Source organism: Magnolia sinica, chromosome 4 (assembly GCF_029962835.1).
Source record: "Magnolia sinica isolate HGM2019 chromosome 4, MsV1, whole genome shotgun sequence".
NCBI classification, from domain to species: Eukaryota; Viridiplantae; Streptophyta; class Magnoliopsida; order Magnoliales; family Magnoliaceae; genus Magnolia; species Magnolia sinica.
This window is the reverse complement of record NC_080576.1, coordinates 58831242-58853212: the sequence shown is the minus strand read 5'-3', so window position 1 is coordinate 58853212 and position 21971 is coordinate 58831242.

Here is a 21971-nt window from a genome sequence, read left to right as displayed (position 1 = left end):
AAATGGATAAAATATGTGGCTTTTATCAAATCGGGAAAAAAACAAGGAGTAGTCACAAAAAAGTGAACTCCTTTGCCACATCTAAACCTCTTAAACTTCTCCACATGGATCTTATAGTACCAACTAGAACGGAGAGTAGAGGTGGTATAAAGTATTTTTTGGTAATTGTGGATGATTTTACCAGATTTACATGGGTAGCATTTATGAGAGAAAAATCTGAAACTCTTGATGAAGTTAAAAGAATACTTAAACGTATTGAAACTGGAAAAGAAATGAATGTTGCTAAGATCCGAAGTGATCATGGATCGGAGTTCGAAAATAGCAATTTTGAGAAGTTCTATAATGATTATGGAATATTGCACGAGTTTTCTGCTCATAAGACACCTCAACAAAATGGGGTTGTTGAAAGGAAAAACAGAGTGCTACAAGAGATGGCCAATGTAATGTTGAATAGAATGAAGTTAATTAAAAATTCATGGGTTGAAGCTGTTAACACTGCATGCTATATAACAAATTGTGTTTACATTAGAAAATAAAAAGATTAAATGGCTTATGAACTGTGGTTTAACAAGAAACCTACAGTTAAATACTTTTGAGTTTTTGGAAGTAAGTGTTATATTTTGCGAGACCGCAAAAATTTAGGGAAGTTCGACATTAAGATTGATGAAGGGATATTCCTAGTGTATGCTCTGCATAATCGAGCATATCAAGTTCTCAATAAGAGAACTAATGTCATTCAGGAGTCCATAAATATGGTTATTGATGATCACCTAAATACACCATCTACTAGTTCAGAAGATGATGAAGTCAATACAATTGAAAAATCTGATTCCTCGTCTTGTCAAATCAATACTAAACTATGATCAGTCAAAGACTATCCTATTGATCAAATTCTAGGCAACCCTCTCACTGGTGTGAGTACTCGAAGACAATTAGAAAACATATGTAATTATGTGTGTTTTACTTCCCAAATTGAGCCGGCCAACGAAAAAGAGGCACTCACTGATGAAAATTGGATAGTTGCCATGCAAGATGAACTGAATCAATTTTTTAGAAATGATGAGTGGTATTTGGTCCCTAGACCATCTAATAAACATATAATTGGTACCAAGTTAATCTTCAAAAATAAATCTGATAAGTTAGGGAACATAATTAGAAATAAGGCTGTACGGGTTGTACAAGGGTACATTCAAATAGAAGGAGTTGATTATGATGAAACCTTTGCCCCAGTAGGTTGTCTAGAAACCCTCAAATTATTTATATCCATTGCATGCTTTAAAAAGTTTAAAATTTACCAAATGGATGTTAAAGGAGCGTTCTTAAATGGTGATCTGTATGAAGAGGTTTATATTAAACAACCTAAGGGTTTTGAGGACCCTAAACACTCTAATCATGTGTATCGCCTTAAAAAGACACTTTATGGGTTAAAACAAGCTCCCAGGGCATTGTATAGAAAATTGACTAAGCTCTTACTAAGTCATAATTTTATTATGAGGAGTGTTGATAAGACTTTTTTTATTAAAAAGTATAATGAACACATACTAATAGTACAGATATACGTGGATGATATTATCTATGATTCTACTTACACTAACATGTTTACTGAGTTTGCAGAGCTAATGAAATCCAGATTCGAAATGAGTATGGTAGGAGAATTGAACTACTTTCTAGGGCCACAGGTTAAGCAACTAGATGATGGTATCTTCATTTCTCAAACCAAGTACACCTTAAACCTAGTTAAGAAATTTGGATTCGAAAACGATAAGAAATTTGATGCTCTTATGAGTATGACTCTCAAGCTCTCAATGGATGAAACAGGTAAAAGTATAGATCCTCGGTTATACTGTAGTATGATTGGTAATTTACTAAACTACAAGTCGTCCTGATATAGCATTCAACATAAGTATCTGTGCTAGATATCAATCAAATCCTAAGGAATCTCATTTAATTGCTGTCAAGCACATAATTAGATATGTCGCAAGTACGGCTAATGTCACACCCCAAACTTGGAAATCGGGCTCACAAAATTCTCGATCGCTGAATCTAGTGCCGACAGCCTCCATATTACCCCATTCTCGGCTCCCAGCATTCATACGCTATATTTCGATCCTGGGATCCTACAAGGGGGATTTTCCAGTGTACATTTAACTTGTAATAAGCATAACCACAAGTTTACCCAAATCACAAAGGCAACATCAACATCACATATCCACTAATATAAACATTTGAATACAATGCTGAAAGGAAAATACATATATCAAAAATCAAAGCTCCAGAAGTCATCTACATGCTCCAAGGGGACAATTTCAATGGTTGAGATGAGGCTTAGAGGGTGGAGATGGGAGGTAGGAAGGTGGGCCACACTAGCTTGTCCATGGAAGCCATGGACATAGGGTGCTTGGGTTTACTTGGGAGAATGAGAGAGAGAGAGAGGTTGTAAGAGAGAGAGGGATGGGTGAGTGATGGGGTGTGATGGGTGAGAGATTGGTGATAAGTGAAAAGGTGAGTGATGTGTACTTGACATGTAAGGGTGTGTAAGAGAGAGAGAGAGTTGACTTTGGGGGGTTACTTATACTTAACATGATGTGTACTCGATTGATAAGATTGATGTAACGTTTCGTAGAGATTCTCTCGAAATTGCAACGTGCGGTATTTTCCTCAAACTGAACGCGGGCTCACATCTCCTAGCCCAGGTATCGCCTCGGTCCACAAGATATAGCGTCAGAACTGCGGTGACAATGCGGTCGCAATGATACAAGTCTTGGGCTGAGCCAACTCAAATCGATAGGATGCAACTCAAGGTCACGTGCAACTACCGATAACAGATCGTGGGTCACCGAAATTCGACCAAGAGGACCGCGGAGGCCTACGGAACGGTACGAGATAGGATACAGGTCTTACAACTCTCCCCACCTAATAAAAATTTCAGCCTTAAAATTCACAGAATAGACACGGGAAGAGAAAACATCATCAAGTATATATGTCAAGGCTCAATCAATCTACAAAAGGATGAAGATAGCGCTCTCTAATCTCAACCTCGCCTTCCCAAGATGCATCATCAACATTATGGTGATCCTACTGAACCTCGGATCCCATTTAGTAACGATAGAGACTGGAACACTAAGCAGCCTCACAATTTAAACGATAGGGAGCTGTGTCAGAAAATTTCTAAGTTATCTGAACTCGGGGACCTAACCATTCTAAGTTCTCAACAATAATTAAGTGAAGGCTACATATTAGTAGATATGTGATGTTATCTTCAGGTATTCCCAAGTTATGTTCTGTACCATCTTCTGTCATGCCCCAAACTCGAAATCGGGTTCATAAAATTCTCAATCACCGAATTTGGTGCTGACAGCCTCCATAGTACCCCATTCTCGGTACCCAACATCCATACGCTAGACTTCGATCCTAGGATCTTATAAGGGAAAATTTCCAATGTACATTTAACTCGTAATAAGCATAACCACAAGTTTACCCAAATCACAAAGGCAACATCAACATTCCATATCCACTAATATAAACATTTGAATACAATACTGAAAGAGAAATACATATATCAAAAATCAAAGCTCAAGAAGTCATCTACATGCTCTAAGGAGACAATTTCAATGGTTGAGATGAGGCTTGGAGGGTGGAGATGGGAGGTAGGAAAGTGAGCCACACTAGCTTATCTATAGGAGTCATGGACGTAGGGTGCTTGGGTTTGCTTGGGAGAATGCGAGAGAGAGAGAGAGAGATGGGTGAGTGATGGGGTGTGATGGGTGAGAGATGGGTGATGGGTGAAAAGGTAAGTGATGTGTACTTGACATGTAAGGGTGTGTAAGAGAGAGAGTTGACTTTGGGGGGTTGCTTCTACTTGACATGATGTGTACTCGATTGATGGGATTGATGTGATGTTTCGTAGAGATTCTCTTATAATTGCAACGTGCGGTATTTTCCTTGAACTGAACGTGGGCACACATCTCATGGCCTGGGTAACGTCTTGGCGCGGGAGACGCGGCGTTGAAACTATAGCAATGACGCGATCGCAATGTGTAACGCCCTGAAATTTGGGGGTCGAGCGTAACTCAGCTCCCGAGTTCCAAAACATCACTTATGTAACATATTTAATGATGGATGTATATTGTCTGTATTAGTGCATAAAATATGGAATAAATTAAGCCAAATTACAGTTATAATTCAGGGATAAGTGAAGAACGCAAGCGGAAGACTTAAAGAAATATATGTGTACATGTGCGAATTCCTGAAATACATACACATACCAGGTCGTAATACAAGTGTTGCTATCAAAATTATAAGTATCAAATTATATCATTAAATCCCAAAAGTAATCCCAGAATCCCGCGTATCAGAACAAGGCTCACTAGAACCCGCCTGAAAACTGCATGAAAGAAAATGCAGCCTCATCATCCTCGATCTCCTGCTCTGCCTCAGAGGTCCCATCAACATCTGCAACTAAGACAAAGTCTGGTGGGTGTTTAACACCGCCCCAGAACGTGGGAACGAGTGATCAACTCAGTGGAACAATAAAGCAAAGGTTAACATGTTATCAGTTCAATCAAGCAGTAATGATAAAGCAGAACAATCAAACATGTCCTAAGTACTCTTGTTAATGCAAGAATGTATGAAGAATGATGCGTGCCCTCGCGCGTACACCCTCAGCGTCTTCATCTTACGTTACGCATGACATCGCCTCAAAGTGCGCCACATCTTCCAGGCACATGCAAATGCGGTGCATGAATATGATTACCAAGTTGCTATTAGTCCTTTTCATACAGAAGGATTGGGAAGCTAAGGTACCTTCCTCATATCACCGTCCAAACAGTGATCTATTCTAGGGTCGTCAATCCTAGACATCTCAAATGATCATATGGTTTTAGGTTGTTGCAAAGGGCTCGTCACCAATCAATGCACGCCTATCATACCTTCGTGACCACAATAAGGCTCGTCACCTCAATGCAATATACAGGCATGCTTGAGGTCACTACAAAGGGCTCGTCACCAATCAATGTAGGCCGAGAGGGTGAATATAGTGTCCCATACCACCATAATTAGCTCATGAGTTTGGTTGCTCACTGGTCACTACGGGGAGGCTCGTCACCCCAGCGTAGGCCGACAGCTCGATCACGGTGTCCCATACCACCATGTCCGGCTCATGAGTCTTAGCGGATCAAGGTACAATGGTTAATAGGATTTCATCGGTAAGTTTGGTACCCTAGATTCAAACAATAGTGTCCATACATGGTGAACATACATCGGACAATCTGGTTACTTAACAAACTCGACTAGCACGAGCGCATGTTGGGTTGAATGACATAGAGTGCGCAAACACTCTGCGTGGCCAAACCACTGCCGACAACTCTAATACGACTCGGGCTCGTCTAATCACGTCCTTTATGGCGAAAGCAACCTCAGCGACGATCTCAAGGCTGATTACTGATTTTTTGGACTATTCATAGTCCCAAACACATTCCACTACAACAAGTATGCATATACGATTTAGAATAGTAATGGAACAACAACTCAATTCATGTGGTATGTAAGCATTTGAATAATATCAACTTAACATGGACCTTCACATAAGTAAGACTTGAAATTTAACAACAAGGAATATGACTAGCATGTGGTAAAACATACACATCAATTAGGAGTGTTGAGAATCGTTTCTCAACGCCCACAATTAGGTTAATATATCACCCTATAGATCATTCAGACATTTCTACAAACACTTAGAATATATAATACAACATACATGACGTATGTTGAAATACACGCATTTGGACAATTCCTTTTGCCAAGGAGTTGACACACATACATCTAGCATAAATGCACGACAAATAATCATGGCAATCACATGTTCATATTTTATACATATATGGTACTTTATACATACACATAGAATACACAAATCTCAATGTAATACATGCATATCAGGAACGCAAAATAAACATAACATTTGGCATATGAAATCTCATCCATAGCAAGAATAAACCATTCACTGGCATTGAAAGCCTTGAAAACCATAACCTATACGATTAAAGTCCGCACCTTAAACCAGAGATAGAACACCGAACTGATTCAGACAATATGTCTTCGTCAACGGCGACAGGACAACCTAAGACAAGAATAGAAATGAGCTACAACAACACAAAAACTATTCTAAACTCTAAAACATATTAGGGTTAGGTTAACTTACCCAAAGATGAACTCAGAATCGCTGGAATAACGATTTAAAAGTGAAGGTTTAAGGATGAAGAAGAACAGGAAAGAATCTAAGATGATTCACTAACTTCTCTCTCACTTTCTGTAACGCCCTGAAATTCGGGGTCGAGCATAACTCAGCTCCCGAGTTCCAAAACATCACTTATGCAACATAATTAATGAATGATGTATGTTGACTGTATTAGCACATAAACATGGGATAGATTAAGCCAAAACGCAGATATGATTCAGGGGTAAGTGAATAAAGCAAGCGGAAGACTTATAGTAAAATATGTGTACAAGTGTAAGTCCCTGAATTACATATACAACCAGATCGTGTAAAAGTGTTATTTATCAAAATTATAAGTACAAGTTACATCATTTCAGTTCCCAAAATAGTAATCCCATAGATCCCGCGCAACAGACCGAGGCTCGCTAGAACCCGTCTGAAAACTGCATATAGGAGAAGGCAGCCTCGTCGTCATCCAGCTCCCGCTCTGCCTCAGACGTCGCATCCACATCTGCAACATCAGGGCCTAAGACAGAGTCTGGTGGGTGTGTAACACCGCCCCAGAACGTGGGAGTGAGTGATCAACTTAGTGGAACAATAAGGCACTGGTTAACATGTTATCAGTTCAATCAAACAGTAATGATAAAGCAGGACAAGGAAATTAATCCTAAGTACTCTTGTTAATGCAGGTATGAATGCAATATGATGCGTGCCCTCACGCGTACACCCTCAGCGTCTTCATCTTACGTTACGCATGACATCGCCTCAAAGTGCGCCACATCTACAAAGCACATGCAAATGCGGTGCATGGTTATGATTACCAAGTTGTTATTAGTCCATTTCACACAATAGGATTGGGAAGCTAAGATACCTTCCTCATGTCACCATCCAAACAATGATCCATACTAGGGTCGTCAATCCTAGATATCGCATACGATCATATAGTTGAGGTCGTAGCAAAGGGCTCGTCACCAATCAATGCACGCCTTTCATGCCTTTACTACCACAGATCGGCTCGTCACCTCCTTGCGGTATCCAGGTATGCTCGAGGTCACTACAAAGGGCTCGTCACCAATCAATGTAGGCCGACAGCACGAATATAGTGTCCCATACCACCATAATCGGCTCACGAGTTAAGTTGCTCACTGGTCACTACGAGGAGGCTCGTCACCCCGTAGGCCGACGGCTCGACCACGGTGTCCCATACCACCATGTCCGGCTCATAAGTCTTAGCGGATCGGTACCATGGTTATTAGGATTTCACCGGTAAGTTCGGTACCCTAGATTCAAGCGAGCGTCCATACATGGTTAACATACACTGGACAATCGGGTTATTTGACGAACTCGACTAGCACGAGCGCACGTTGAATTGAACGACATGGAGTGCGCAAACACTCCGCGTGGCCAAACCACTGCCGCCAACTCTAATACGGCTCGGGTTCGTCTAATACGTCCTACGTGGCGAAAGCAATCTCAACCACGAATATAGGGTCAATTACCGATCTCCTGGACTAAGGCATAGTCCCAAATATCCTACACTACTACAGATATTTATATGGAATGTAAAACAGTAATGGAACAACCACTCAAATCATGGTGCATACACATCTGAAGAATATCAACTTAACATAAATGTAAGCATAGGAATGCTTGAATTTAAATAACTTGGAATGTAAATGCATAAAGGAAATCATGCGCATCCATGGGAGTATTGAGAATCACTTCTCAACGCCCACACTTAGTGTAATCAGTTACACTTAGGTCATTCATGCATTTCTACAAACACTTAGCATACAAGGAAATAACATACATGACGTATGTTGGAATACATGCACTTAGACAATTCCCTTTACCAAGGAGTTGTCATACATGCATCTAGCATACATACATGACCAATAATCATGGCAAGCACAAGTGCGTATTTTATACGTATACGGTACTTTATAAATACACTTAGAATACACAAATCTCAATATAGCACATGCATATCAGAAAGCAATGCAAACATAACATTTGACATGTGAAATCTCATCCATAACAAGAATAAATCACTAATCGGGATTGAAAGCCTTGAAAACCATAACCTATACACTTAAAGTCCGCACCTTAAGCAAAGAAAGAACCGCCGAACTGATTTAGACGAGTTGTCTTCGTCAACGGCGAAAGAATACCCTAAAATAAGGATAGAAATGAGATACAACAACACCAAGTCTAGTCTAAGCTCTAACACAGGTTAGGGTTAGGTTAACTTACCCCAAAAGAACTCAAAATCGCCAAAGGAACGATTCAAAGTGAAGGTTCAAAGGTGAAGAAGAACAAGGAAGAATCAAGGTGATTCACCAACCAATCTCTCTCACTAACTCTCTCTTTTCCCCTCTCTAGCCACGCGTGGGTTTGAGTAACTTCGTATGGAAATGAGTGCGAGGGTTTAAGGACTATATATAGGCCTTAAAATGATGGAAATAACCCTATGGTCAAGGTATACTTAGGTTATAACCAAAGTACGCCTTTCTCGATCCAACGAAGCACTTCTGGTGGGCCTATAACCACGAAAGGTCGGACTTAATCTCATTGACCATGGATCTAGGTCAAGCTGAGTTTTCATGCCGACCGGCTCTTCAGATCAACCATGGCGGACCACACTCAATTCAACGGTCACGGAATCTCGATCAGGTTCACAAGCACTAAGATATGCCTGGGCCACCTTCCCTGATCAGAGGGTGAAATTGGGTCAGAATCCAACGGTCAGATAGCTTAAAATCGTCGCGCAAGCGACACGACTCAGATTTCATAAAAGCTTAATAAATTCCAACCGTTCTCACACTCTTCACTCCGAGCTCAACCAAATCGACCCAGAACATCAGATCGACTTGATTTTTGAGGTGAAGACCAAGCCCAACTCAGTGACCGCAACAGCCTAAGATCATCGCCATCGGACTTTCGACGCGCGGTCTAGGTCCGATCCAGATCTTCCAAAAATTCCCCAGAACAACTGGATTTAGCGATGGATCCCAGATTTCAGAGTAACGTAGCGCTCACTAATCTACACGTTTAGAGCCATGCAGATACAATTTAAAGTGATTGATGCGAATTTCACAAGCAATCAAGTAAAGCGCTAATTACCCCAAAACAACTACTTAAGGAAAGATTAGCACAAAAATTCCAAGGTCGTTACAATCTACCCCCCTTAAAGAAAATTTCGTCCTCAAAATTCATACCTTCGTATAATCCTCGAGGATCAGAGGGTAGGTCTCCCTGACCTCAGCTTCAGATTCCCAAGTAGCCTCTTCCACACCATGATGCGTCCATAGCACCTTCACGAGAGGGATAACCTTGCTACGCAGCACCTGCTCCTTTCTATCCAGAATACGCGTCGGTTGCAGTACATAAGTGGCATCCTCACTTAACTGCACTTGCTCCCAACTGATAATATGCGAAGGATCAGGAACGTACTTCTTCAGAGCATAGAAACGTGAAATACGTTATGCACGCCCGCAAGAGGTGTGGGCAAAGCAAGGCGGTATGCTACCGCTCCCACTCGATCCGAACTTGAAATGGACCAATAAATCTCGGCGCCTTCCCCTTCTTACCGAACCGCAAAACTCCCTTCATAGGAGAGACCTTCGTAAAAACATGATCTCCCACTACAAACTCAAGCGGTCGACGCCTCGTATCGGCATAACTCTTCTGCTGCTTTGCGCTGCTAGAAGTCGACGTCGAATGATGTCAACCTTCTCTCAAGTCACCTGCACAACTTCGGGCCAAGCAAACTACACTCACCAATTTCCGCCCAACAATGTGGTGCTCGCACGGCGACCATACAACGCCTCGAAGGGAGCCATGCCGATACTCGCCGAAACTATTATTATACGCGAACTCGGCATCCTGAAGACAATCATCCCAACCGTCTTTGAAATCCAAAACACAAGCTCGCAACATATCCTCCAGGACTTGATTCACGCGCTCCGTCTGCCCATCTGTTTGCGGATGAAACGCGGTGCTTGAACTTCAGTTTCACACCCATTGCTTCCTGGATACGAGTCCATAAGATAGATGTAAAACGCGTGTCTCTATCAGACACAATCTCCAGGGGAACTCCATGCACACGCACTATCTCCTTGATATACAACCTAGCCAACTCGTCTGCAGAGTAAGTGACTCGATCGGTAAGAAATGCGCCGACTTCGTTAATCGATCGACGATCACCCAAATAGAGTCAAATCCCTTTCTCGTCCTCGGCAACCCAGAAATAAAATCCATAGAGATGAAATCCCACTTCCATTCAGCTATGGGCATGGCCTGCAGTAACCCAGAAGGTCGGCGATGCTCTGCCTTGACCTGCTGGCACGTGAGACAACGAGAAACAAATTCAGCAATCTGGACCTTCATATTGTCCCACCAATAAGACCTCTTCATATCCCGATACATCTTCGTGCTACTGGATGCATCGCAAGCTTAGAACTATGGGCTAACTCGAGAACCTCACGCCTCAAGTCAGGGATGTCAGGAACACATAACCGGCCACGAAAACGTAGGCCCCCATCAGAACTAACACTCCAGTCGGAGTTCTCATCTGTACCAACCCGCTGCCTCATCGTCACCAAAAGGTCATCATCTGCCTGAGCTGCAACGATCCTCTCGTCGATAACGGGCCGTACACGAAGGTGTGCTATAACCTCATACGGCTCAACCACCGTAAGCTTCGCTCAAAATCGCGCACGAACTCCAACATCTCCCACTCTGCTATCATTAGCGGAGCCGCAAACTCCAAAGCCTTCTTGCGACTCAACGCATCTGCCACAAGGTTCGCCTTACCAGGATGGTAAGAAACATCGAACTTGAAGTCCTTCAATGTTTCCATCCATCTGCGCGCCTCATATTCAAATCACGCCGCGTGAAAATATACTTAAGGCTCTTGTGGTCGCAAAAGAGCTCGAACTCCTCACCATAGAGGTAATGTCTCCAAAGCTTTAATGCGAAGATGACTGCCACTTCAAGTCGTGCGTAGGGTAATTCTCTTCGTGTTTCCTTAATCGACGCGAAGCATAAGCAATCACCCCGTCCTTTCGCATAAGGACACAACCCAGGCCAACGCGAGAGGCATCGGTATAGATAATATACTTAACCCCTTGCTCGGCAATACTAGCACAGGGCGGACGTCAACTTGTCCTTCACCTCCTGAAAAGAACTCCGCCCGCTCACTCCAAGCAAACTTCAAATCCTTCCGTGTCACCCTGCGACAACGGTCCGGCAATCTTCGAGAAGTCCCGAATAAAGCGTCGATAATATCCTGCAAGGCCAAGAAAACTCCTCACCTCAGTAACTGAACCCGGCTGCTTCCAGTCCTGCACTGCAGCTACCTTGGCAAGGTCGACGGCTATACCTTCCTTGGACACCACATGTCCCAGGAACTTGACCTCCTCTTTCCAGAAATCACACTTCTTGAACTGTGCGAAAAGCTGATGCTCCTAAGAGTACCCAAAACCGCTCTTAAGTGCTCCTCGTGCTCTGCCGGCTCGCCGAATAAATCAAGATGTCATCAATAAATACAATGACGAATCGAAACAGAAATGGCCAAACACCCTGTTCATCGATCCATGAACACGGCCGGTGCGTTCGTCGACCGAACGACATCACAAGGAACTCATAATGACCGGCCGGTCCTAAAGCGGTCTTCGCACGTCTCCATCCTCGACGCGCAATCGATGATACCGATCGCAGATCAACCTTCGAGAAGTACCGTGCCCCCTTCAACCGATCAAACAGATCATCAATCCGGGCAAGGGGTACTTATTCTTCACAGTTACTTAGTTCAACTGCGATAATCAATACACAATCGCAAGGAACCATCCTTCTTCTTCACAAACAAAACAGGCGCTCCCCAAGGAGACACACTGGGCCGAATAAAACCCAATTCTAGCAAACCATCTATCTGCTTCCTCAACTCCTCCATTTCACTCGGAGGCATCCGATAGGTGGGTAAAGAAATGGGCGCCACACCAGGCATAAGATCGATAGCAAAATCAATCTCACGCTGAGGAGGTAATCCAGGAATCGACTCAAACACATCTTCAAACTCCTGAACTACCGGCGTACTAACCAACGCCGACTCGGCCGAACTCTCCAACAGAGAAGAATAAAAATCAATACGAATAGGGTAACTGACCTGAACTGGGAAAGTAACAATCTCGCCCTCAGGTCCATGGATCGTCACTGATCTCGCTTCACAATCAATCTCAGCTCGCATCCTCGTGAGCCAATCCATACCCATAATAACATCGTAGTGATAAAGCGGTGCGACTAGCAAATCAACACGGATCGATCCACTTCCATGATCAATCACAGCACAACACAACCCCAAAAACAACATGCATTCCATTAACCAAAATCGTCGCAATACAAGTAGTGCAGCAATACATGAATCACGACTAGGAAAGCATGAAAACAACAACATCTAACACTTCAAACAACCACAACTACTACAACCACTAACAGCTACCACACTACAACAACTCCAACTACAAGCCAACAACGGCCACACACAGAAAGAAACACCAAACAAAGCAAAGACGGCCACGACGATGCTACTCGTCGGAATCAGGAGATGGAGGCGGAGCACCCTTATCCTGCAAGCAACACAGGATAGACTTCAAAGTCTGGGACATCTTCTTAAACTTGTGCTTAACCAAGCCTCGAAGATCAACCATCTCCTGGCGTAAAGCAGCTTGCCCTTCTTCAAGCCGTGTAAGACGGGCATCTCTGGCAACCTGCTCTGCGCCCTGCTCTGGCACCACAGGAGGAGAGCGATCACTCGAATCCTGTGCCTCAATCTCTTCCTCGTCTTGCTCTGCTTCTTCCTCAGACTCCGCACCACCTTCAGCATAACTCTCTTCATCACCGCTCTCAGACTCAGCCACACCCTCTGAGGCAAGCCGACCAGAACCAACCTCCATCAGCTTAAGGGTCCTCAAGTTGATATAGCGAACAGGGACCGGCTTCTCAGCTCCAAGCCTATAGCCAAACTCATGTGCGATCTTGCAAATGAGGCGGCCAAAGGGAAGAGACTCGGTCCGTCTACTCGAACGAGCGATGAGAATAATCGGGCGCAGGACGTACGTCGGCACACAACTTCGCATCCTGCCCCACCCGATATAGAAAATCTACCATCGCGCGTACACTCATTGCGATTGCTCCACCGGGATACACATTGAACATAAAGATGTGGTGAAGCAAACGGAAGTCGTCCATCATGAAAGAAGCCAAAAGACTCCTATTCGGCCATTCAACCAGACGACCACACAAGGATCGGGTGCGACGATCCCTCTCGCGCACACTGTCCACATTCTTCTCGCTGGCATGCACTTCCCCAAGTGGCACCTTCAAGAGTCGGGATATCAAAGCAACATTGACAATTCCAACTCGACCGCTACCACAGGGAATCTTGAACTGCAAAGGATCCAGCGAAGGCTCCAGAATGTTGGCATAGAAGGCCCGAACAGTGCTAGCATTCGCGCGATACTCGCCTTCGAAAAAGGGACCCCAACCGGCCCCTTCTAGGCGCTCCAACAAAAGGAACTCTCCAAAGAGCCGCGGATCAACATGAGCCTCAAAAAGGACTCTACGCCCCTCATAGACTCCATGCGACAATTTCGCCAACAAGGTCCTACGGACAGGAGCTCGAGGATCGAGGTCCTGCTTCGTCTGGAACTCGCGCGTGGCGGACGTGCTAGCGGCGGCACCTCTCGGCCTCCGTGCACGGGTTGGGCGGCTCGGCCCGGCTTCATCCACAGGCGCTCTCTTCTTCCCCATCAAGGAAAGAAGGGAAGAAATGGAAAAGTCACAATCTCAAAGAGGGCAATGAGAAATGAGAGAAAGAGAGAAATAGGAAGATGGTGAAGCTTCCACACAACTATGAGCCAAAAAGGGAATGAAAGGGCTCAAATGAGAGGGAAAGATGGAGAAATCAGCAATGGAATAGAAGATTTGAGAATGGGGTGATGGGTTTGCACGAAAATGGAAGGAAGATGAAGATTTGGGAGAGATTTGAGAGAGTTTGGAGAGGTTTTGGAAGAAAAGGAAAGCTTAGAGGTGGGTGTTGTGAAGGAAATAGATGAAAGGAAGGGTTTTAAAATGAAAACCGTGGAGGGTTGGGCCACATTGAGCCTAGGGACGATCGGCCCGTGTCGGCCCGGCCCGCCTGGCCCGCCGACCGGCGATCCCTCGCCGAACCGGCGATGGCATCGCCGGTCTCTGGACATATCGGCGATGCCTCACAGATTTGGCGAGGTCCTCCTGGTCCTCCTTGGTCCAAATGATGTGGTCCCCCCCTGGGTCCCACAGAAAATGCCCCGATTGGCCCCTTGTGTAGTTTGAAGCCTATCGGGTCATTCGGACAGAAATCAAACAGCGATTTTCGGAAGGTTTAAAGATGAAAAAGGGAAGATAGACCGTCTACACTCATTAAGAGAAGGTCTAGGAAAGATTTCGGGTCGCTGTGTGTGATCGGGTAAGAGTAGACTCGATCTCGGCAAAGGGTTTCAAGAAACTTTCGCCGATAGAAACTACGAGCACAAACACAAAGCGATGATAGACCCGCACCCAAATACACTATAGTGGCGACAACGTGTGGTGTGTGACCATAACCCAGTCCGGTTTAATCCAGATCATGCTCGATACCAACTTGTAACGCCCCGAAATTCGGGGTCGAGCATAACTCTCCCGAGTTCCAAAACATCACTTATGCAACATAATTAATGAATGATGTATGTTGGTATTAGCACATAAACATGGGATAGATTAAGCCAAAACGCAGATATGATTCAGGGGTAAGTGAATAAAGCAAGCGGAAGACTTATAGTAAAATATGTGTACAAGTGTAAGTCCTGAATTACATATACAACCAGATCGTGTAAAAGTGTTATTTATCAAAATTATAAGTACAAGTTACATCATTTCATTCCCAAAATAGTAATCCCATAGATCCGCGCAACGATCGAGGCTCGCTAGAACCCGTCAGAAAAGGAGAAGGCCGCCTCGTCGTCATCCAGCTCCCGCTCTGCCTCGACGTCGCATCCACATCTGCAACATCGGGGCCTAAGAGAGTCCGGTGGGTGTGTAACACCGCCCGAAACGTGGGAGTGAGTGATCAACTCGGTGGAACAATAAGGCCTGGTTAACATGTTATCGAGCTTCAATCAAACAAGAATGATAAAGCGAGACAAGGAAATAAATCCTAAGTACTCTTGTTAATGCAGTATGAATGCAATATGATGCGTGCCCTCACGCGTACACCCTCAGCGTCTTCATCTTACGTTACGCATGACATCGCCTCAAAGTGCGCCACATCTACAAAGCACATGCAAATGCGGTGCATGGTTATGATTACCAAGTTGTTATTAGTCCATTTCACACAATAGGATTGGGAAGCTAAGATACCTTCCTCATGTCACCATCCAAACAATGATCCATACTAGGGTCGTCAATCCTAGATATCGCATACGATCATATAGTTGAGGTCGTAGCAAAGGGCTCGTCACCAATCAATGCACGCCTTTCATGCCTTTACTATCATAATTCGGCTCGTCACCTCCTTGCGGTATCCACAAAGGGCTCGTCACCAATCAATGTAGGCCGACAGCACGAATATAGTGTCCCATACCACCATAATCGGCTCACGAGTTAAGTTGCTCACTGGTCACTACGGGGAGGCTCGTCACCCCAGCGTAGGCCGACAGCTCGACCACGGTGTCCCATACCACCATGTCCGGCTCATGAGTCTTAGCGGATCAGGTACCATGGTTATTAGGATTTCACTGGTAAGTTCGGTACCCTAGATTCAAGCAGTAGCGTCCATACATGGTTAACATACACTGGACAATCGGGTTATTTGACGAACTCGACTAGCACGAGCGCACGTTGAATTGAACGACATGGAGTGCGCAAACACTCCGCGTGGCCAAACCACTGCCGCCAACTCTAATACGGCTCGGGTTCGTCTAATACGTCCTACGTGGCGAAAGCAATCTCAACCACGAATATAGGGTCAATTACCGATCTCCTGGACTAAGGCATAGTCCCAAATATCCTACACTACTACAGATATTCATATGGAATGTAAAACAGTAATGGAACAACCACTCAAATCATGGTGCATACACATCTGAAGAATATCAACTTAACATAAATGTAAGCATAGGAATGCTTGAATTTAAATAACTTGGAATGTAAATGCATAAAGGAAATCATGCGCATCCATGGGAGTATTGAGAATCACTTCTCAACGCCCACACTTAGTGTAATCAGTTACACTTAGGTCATTCATGCATTTCTACAAACACTTAGCATACAAGGAAATAACATACATGACGTATGTTGGAATACATGCACTTAGACAATTCCCTTTACCAAGGAGTTGTCATACATGCATCTAGCATACATACATGACCAATAATCATGGCAAGCACAAGTGCGTATTTTATACGTATACGGTACTTTATAAATACACTTAGAATACACAAATCTCAATATAGCACATGCATATCAGGAAAGCAATGCAAACATAACATTTGACATGTGAAATCTCATCCATAACAAGAATAAATCACTAACTGGGATTGAAAGCCTTGAAAACCATAACCTATACACTTAAAGTCCGCACCTTAAGCAAAGAAAGAACCGCCGAACCTGATTTAGACGAGTTGTCTTCGTCAACGGCGCAAGAATACCCTAAAATAAGGATAGAAATGAGATACAACAACACCAAGTCTAGTCTAAGCTCTAACACGGACAGGTTAGGGTTAGGTTAACTTACCCCAAAAGAACTCAAAATCGCCAAAGGAACGATTCAAAGTGAAGGTTCAAAGGTGAAGAAGAACAAGGAAGAATCAAGGTGATTCACCAACCAATCTCTCTCACTAACTCTCTCTTTTCCACTCTCTTTCCAAGCTAGGGTTAGAGAAAATTCGTATGGAAATGAGAGCTAGGGTTTAAGGACTATATATAGGCCTTAAAATGATGGAAATAACCCCAGTGGTCAAGGTATACTTAGGTTATAACCAAAGTACGCCTTTCTCGATCCAACGAAGCACTTCGGTGGGCCTATAACCACGAAAGGTCGGACTTAAGCTCACCGACCATGGATCTAGGTCGGTGAGTTTTCGTACCGACCGGCTCTTCGGAGCAGCCATGGCGGACCACACTCAATTCAACGGTCACGGAATCTCGATCAGGTCCACAAGCACTAGGATATGCCTGGGCCAACCATCCTGATCAGAGGGTGAAATTGGGTCAGAATCCAACGGTCAGATAGCTTAAAATCGTCGCGCAAGCGACACGACTCAGATTTCATAAAAAGCTTAATAAATTCCAACCGTTCTCACACTCTTCACTCCGAGCTCAACCAAATCGACCCAGAACATCAGATCGACTTGATTTTTGAGGTGAAGACCAAGCCCAACTCAGTGACCGCAACAGCCTAAGATCATCGCCATCGGACTTTCGACGCGCGGTCTAGGTCCGATCCAGATCTTCCAAAAATTCCTCAGAACAACTGGATTTAGCGATGGATCCCAGATTTCAGAGTAACGTAGCGCTCACTAATCTACACGTTTAGAGCCATGCAGATACAATTTAAAGTGATTGATGCGAATTTCACAAGCAATCGAGTAAAGCGCTAATTACCCCAAAACAACTACTTAAGGAAAGATTAGCACAAAAATTCCAAGGTCGTTACACTTTCTCTCTCTTTTCCTCTCTCTTTCTTAGCTAGGGTTAGGAAATTCGTATGGAAAAGAGAGTTAGGGTTTTAAGGTCTATATATAGGCCTAACATTGATAAAAATAACCCAGGGCCAAGGTATACTTAGGTTATAACCAAAACAGGCTTCTCTCGATCCAACGGAGCACTTCCGGTGGGCCTATTACCACGAAAGGTCGGACTTAAGCTCACTGACCATGGATCTAGGTCAAGCTGAGTTTTCGTACCGATTGGATCTTCAGATCAGCCGTGGCGGACCACACTCAATTCACCAGTCACCGAAACTCGATCAGGATCACAAGCACTAGGACATGACTGGGCCATCTTTCCTAATCAGAGGATGAAATTGGGTCAGAATCCAACGGTCAGATTGCTTAAAATCGTCGCGCAAGCGATGCGACTCAGATTTCATAAAAGCTTATTTAATATCTCACCGTTCTCACACTCTTCACTCCGGACTCAATCAAATTGACCCGGAACATCATCTGGACTTGATTTTTGAGGTGATGGCCAAGTCCAACATGGTGACCAAAATAGCCTAAGATCATCGCTATCGGACTTACGACACACGGTCCAGGTCCGATCCAAAGTTTTCAAAAATTGCCAAGAGCAACTGGATTTAGCGATGAATCCCAGATTTCAGAGTAACATAGCGCTAACTATACTGCAGATTTTGAGTCATGCAGATCCGATTTAAAGTGATTGATGCAAATTTCACAAGCAATCGAGTTTAGTGCTAATTACCCCAATAAGCTACTAAGAGAAAAAGAGAGGTTGTACTCGGGTCTTGGCATAAAATTTTCAGGGTCATTACAATCTACCCCCCTTAAAGAAAATTTCGTCCTGAAAATTCATACCTTCTCATATTCCTTAAGGATCTGAGGGTAGCTCTTTCTAACCTCAGCTTCAGATTCCCAAGTAGCCTCTTCCTCACTATGATGCGTCCATAGTACCTTCACAAGAGGGATGACCTTGCCACGCAATACCTGTTCCTTCCTGTCGAGAATACGCGTCGTTCGCAGTAGATATGTGGCATCCTCGCTCAACTGCACCTGCTCCCAACTGATAATATACGAAGGATCAGGAATGTACTTCTTCAGCATAAAAACATGAAATACGTTATGCACGCCCGCAAGAGGTGTGCGCAAAGCAAGGCGGTATGCTACCGCTCCCACTCGATCCATAACTTGAAATGGACTAATAAATCTCGGCGTGAGCTTTCCCTTCTTACCGAACCGCAAAACTCCCTTTATAGGAGAGACCTTAAGAAATACATGGTCTTTAACCTCAAACTCAAGCGGTCGCCGCCTCGTATCAGCGTAACTCTTTTGCCTACTCTGGGCTGTCAGAAGTCGACGTCGAATAATGTCAACTTTCTTTGAAGTCGCCTGCACCAACTCCGGGCCAATCAAACTACGCTCGCCAACTTTTGCCTAGCAATGCGGTGCTTTGTACGGGCGATCATACAACGCCTCATAGGGATCCATGCCGATACTTGCCTGGAAACTGTTATTATACGCGAACTCTGCATATTGAAGACAATCATCCCAACTATCCTTGAAATCCAAAACACAAGCTTGTAACATGTCTTCCAGGATCTGATTCACGCGTTCCATCTGCCCATCTGTCTGCGGATGAAATGCGGTGCTGAACTTTAATTTCACACCCAACACTTCCTGGATACGAGTCCAGAAGATAGATGTGAAATGCGTGTCTCTGTCAGACATAATCTCCAAGGGAACTCCATGCAGACGTACAATCTCCTTGATGTACAGCCTAGCCAACTCGTCTGCAGAGTTTGTGACTCTGATCGGTAAGAAGTGAGCCGACTTCATCAATCGGTCGACGATCACCCAAATAGAGTCATATCCCTTCCTCGTTCTCGGCAACCCAGAAATAAAGTCCATAAAGATGAAGTCCCACTTCCATTCTGCTATGGGCATGGGCTGAAGCAACCCAGGAGGTCGGCGATGCTCTGCCTTGACCTGCTGGCACGTGAGACAACGAGAGACAAACTTAGCAATATAGACCTTCATGTTGTCCCACTAATAAGATCTTCTCATATCCTGATACATCTTCGTGCTACCTGGATGCATCGCAAGCTTAAAACTATGGGCTAACTCGAGAACCTCTCGTCTCAAGTCAAGAATGTCAGGAACACATAACCGGCCATGAAATCATAGGCCCCCATCAGAACTAACACTCCAGTCGGAGTTCTCATCTGTACCAACCCTCTTTCTCATCTTCGCCAAAAGCTCATCATCTGCCTGAGCTACAACGATCTTCTCGCCGATAAGGGGCTGTACACGAATGTGTGCGATAACCTCATACGGCTCTTCCACCGTAAGTTTCTGCTCAAAGTCTCACACAAACTCCAACATATCCCATTCCACTATCATCAGCAGAGCCTCAAACTCAATAGCCTTCTTGCGACTCAACGCATCAGCCACAAGTTCACCTTGCCCAGATGGTAAGAAACATCGAACTTAAAGTCTTTCAATGTTTTCATCCATCGGCGCTGCCTCATATTCAAGTCACGCTGCGTGAAAATATACTTAAGGCTCTTATCGTCACAAAAGAGCTCGAACTCCTCTCCATAGAGATAATGTCTCCAGAGCTTTAATGTGAAAATGACAGCTGCTAACTCCAGGTCATGCGTAGGGTAATTCTCTTCGTGTTTCCTCAACTGTCGCGAAGCATAAGCAATCACCCTGTCCTTCTGCATAAGGACACAACCCAGACCAACGTAAGAGGTGTCAGTATATATAATATACTTAACCCCTTGCTCTGGTAATACTAGCACAGGGGCGGACGTCAACTTATCCTTTAGCTCTTGAAAAGCTTCCTCCGCCCTCTCATCCCAAGCAAACTTCAAATCTTTCTATGTCAACTGAGACAACGGTCTGGCAATCTTCAAGAAGTCTTGTATGAAGTGTCGATAATAGCTTGCAAGACCTAGAAAGCACCTTACCTCAGTAACTGAACCAGGCTGCTTTCAGTCCTGAACTGCAGCTACCTTAGTAAGATCGACAATTATCCCTTCCTTGGATACCACATGTCCCAGGAGCTTGACTTCCTCTTTTCAGAAATCACACTTCTTGAACTGCACAAAAAGCTGATTCTTCCTAAGAGTATCCAAAACCGCTCTTAAGTGCTCCTCGTGCTCTTCCCGACTCGCAGAATATATCAAGATGTCATTGATAAAAATAATGACGAATCAGAATAAGAATGGCTGAAACACCCTATTCATCAGATCCATGAACACGGCCTGTGCGTTCGTAAGATCGAACGACATCACAAGGAACTCATAGTGATCGAAGCTAGTCCTGAAAGTGGTCTTCTGCACGTCCTCATTCTTAACGCACAACTGATGATACCCTGATTGCAGATCAACCTTTGAAAAGTACCGTGCCCCCTTCAATTGATCAAACAGATCATCAATCCTAGGCAAATGGTACTTATTCTTCACAGTTACCAGATTCAACCTGCGATAATCAATACATAATCGCAAGGAACCATCCTTCTTCTTCACAAACAAGACAGGTGCTCCCCAAGGAGACACACTAGGCCGAATAAAATCCAAATTCAACAAACCATCTATCTACTTCCTCAATTCCTCCATTTCACTCAGAGGCATACGATAGGTTGGCAAAGAAATGGGCGCCGCACCAGGCATGAGATTGATAGTAAAATTAATTCGCACTGAGGAGGTAATCAAGGAATTGCCTCAAACACATCTTTAAACTCTCGAACTACAGGCGTGCTTTCAAACGCCGATTCAGCCATACTCTCCAACAGAGAAGTATAATAATCAAGACGAAAAGGGTAACTGACCTGAACTGGGAAAGTAACTGTCTCGCCCTCAGGTCCATGGATTGTCACTGACCTTGCTTCACAATCAATCTCTGCTCGCATCCTCGTGAGCCAATCCATACCCATAATAACATCGTAATGAAAAAGAGGTGCGACAAAGAAATCAACATGAATCGATCGACTTCCTAGA